This window comes from Atta cephalotes (genome assembly GCF_000143395.1).
Source record: "Atta cephalotes unplaced genomic scaffold scaffold00020, whole genome shotgun sequence".
In the NCBI taxonomy this organism is placed as follows: domain Eukaryota; kingdom Metazoa; phylum Arthropoda; class Insecta; order Hymenoptera; family Formicidae; genus Atta; species Atta cephalotes.
In genome coordinates this window covers 5246285-5249059 of record NW_012130084.1, presented here as the reverse complement: position 1 = coordinate 5249059, position 2775 = coordinate 5246285, and the positions used below count along the sequence as shown (strand labels likewise).

Below are 2775 nucleotides of genomic sequence, written 5' to 3'. Positions count from 1 at the left end.
TCAGTTTACTTTTTGATCCTGGTCAAAATTTTTTTCGTCAGAATAAAACCATAGCATATCCGAGATTTCAGAATGTTTTAACTTGCTTAGAAGTCGTTGTGCCCGGATGAATCGTTGTTCTCGAGTGCGTGCAGACATAAACTGACCTTTACGCATCACGTATGACTTGTACCGGATGTCTTCGTAGACAATGCGACGAATTGTGCACTCAGAAATCTGAAGATCTCTCGATGGCCCTTATGGACTTTGAAGGGTCTTCATCAATATGCCCTGGACTTGCTGCACAAACTGTGATATTCTAACTGTGTCTGAACGTGCTTTATGTTTTTTGCGCTTGGCAACACTTTCCACATTGTCATCAGATACTTCTAACTCTTGACGAACTTTGTGAACAAACGATCGGGCAAGATTAAAAAATATGGAGATTTCAAGAGCGCTGTGATTCGCGTATATAGCGATAACAGTGTATCTTTTCATTTCATGAATTAACTTATTGTCCTCCATTTATGATTTGAAAGGAAAAAAGAAAGAAAAATATATTGCTGCGAAGTGACAAGCACATATGTAAGTGTCCTCAAACACCTGACGCACCCTATAGAATATGGTGATGCAGAAGTAACACAAATAAAGGCAATAAGAACTTCATAGTGATAGGATTATTTTATATGACATAAGGAAAAGGTAGATCGGTGAGGTTATTGGCATCAAAAGATGCGAACGGCCCGTCAGGAAGAGGGAGGGCCGGGAAAGGAAAGGAGGTGAATAGCAAGCAGAGAAAATTGACGACAAAGAGAAGGGGCATTGACGGTGGAAAAAAGGTAAAAGTTTAGTTTAAATGAAAAGACAGAGGAATGGAGAGGAGAGGAGCGAGAAAGGAAGTAGAAGATAGTATTAGAAAGGAGGTTAAATTAATGAGAGAGGAAAGAAAAATAATCATGGAAAATCAGAAGGTCAAGAAAAGATTTTGGGAGGAGAGGTTTAGGGAGGTAGAAGAGAAAATAATAGAAAGTGAAAATAAGATAAAGGAGTGAATAGAGAAGGCGGAGAAAAGACTTAGAGAGGGATGGGAGGAATATAAAAAAAGATAAAAGAGATAAAAGATAGGTTAGATGAAATGGAGAGAAAGATAAGACACGGTTATATATTAGAAGAGGGAGAGGAAGGGGAGAAAAGGAGTATGTCTAATAAAGGAAGGAGTACCTACAATAGGACTGCGAGTGTACGTAGCGGAAGGTGATCAGAAGGAAGCATGGATAGATTAAATGAAAGAGAGAACAGTGGAAAGAACAATGCGGAAAGAACAAACAGAGATTTGACAGAGAAGTTCCAGACAAGAAGAAGAGTTAGGCAAGGCTGTGTCTTGAGTCCACTCCTGTTTAATTTGTATATTGCGAATCTTGACAGAGAGTTAAAAAATAGAAATATAGGGGGAGTTGCGATAGATAGTGTAAGGATATGGAACTTAGCGTATGCGGATGACATAGTGTTGTTAGCACTAGAAAAATAAGGTTGCGCTGATAGACATGGATATACTAAAGAGATTTTTAAAAGGAAACTAGAACTGTGCGCCGAAAAAACAAAGATAGTAGTATTTAATAAACATGGGAAGGAAAAGAAGGAAGCATGGAAATGGGAGGGTAGAGAGATTGAGGGGATACAATGTTTTAAGTACTTAGGTTTTATTTTTATATAATAAAAAAGGTGATTATGAAGATCATATAATAGAATTGAGCAGGAAAGCGAGAGTGGCAGCCAAAAAGGTATGGGATTTAGAAGAAAAACTATGCAGAAACGATTTTATAAGGATACTGTTTAAATACCTAGTAAAAAGTGTTATGAAGTATGATGATATGGAGTAGAGATCTGGGGATGGAAAGAAAGAGGAAGTCTGGAGAAAATTATGTGAGATGGATATTTAATAGACTTCTGCACTTCGAGAAATGTGATAATAAGAGAATTAGCTATGGATAAATTAAAGACAGGTTGGAGAATAGAAGAACCATGAGATAGGAGATTAAAGAAAAGGAGGAAAGATGGCCTACTTCGATGTTATTGGAAAGAAAAAGAAAAGGATAAATGGAAGAATATATGGTAAAAAAAGAGAAAAGTTTTTAATAGGAATGGATGAGGAATAAATGCTAGGGAATTAGGGGACGATGGAAATGAGGTTAGAGGAGGAATAATTAGGAGAGAAAGGGATGGGCAAAGACAGGGGAAGATAGTAAGATGAGGACTGCGGGATACAATGAAAGGTACAAAGAGTTTGATACGGGGAATAGATGTTCCAATTATTTAAGAAAGGAAAATATATGTAGGATAAGAGTGGGTGAAGGAGTGCGAGGGTTAGTTAGGCTTAGATGCGGGAATATGGAGGAAGGAAATAAATATTAGAATATAGAGAATACGTATTTTTGTGTATAGGGATAGACTGGAAACTATATGGAGGAATGTCCAAAAGTATGTAATTGGTTTAAGGAACTAGGAAAGGATAAGGAGGAAATATGGAAGAAACTTTGGAGCGAAGAATTAGATTCAATTAAATGTAAAGTTTTAGGTAAATTAGAGAGAGAAAGAAAAAAAGAGATCAGGAAAAGAAAAATGGAAGAAAAGAGAACTAGCAAGGTAAAGGACATGGAGTAATATATTAGGCAGGAGAAAAAATTTGCATCTAGAAATGCAGACATGAAATGTGAGACACGATTAGAAAGGCTGTAACATAATATTAGGAATATATATTGTACTGCGACATATCTATGTATAGTATTGTAGGAATCA

At 36.6% G+C, this 2775-nt stretch overlaps 1 pseudogene; it reads right to left on the bottom strand.

Moving 5' to 3' along the window:
* On the bottom strand, positions 1 to 504 carry LOC105619287 (annotated as a pseudogene).
* Between the last annotated feature and the right edge of the window lie 2271 nt (positions 505 to 2775).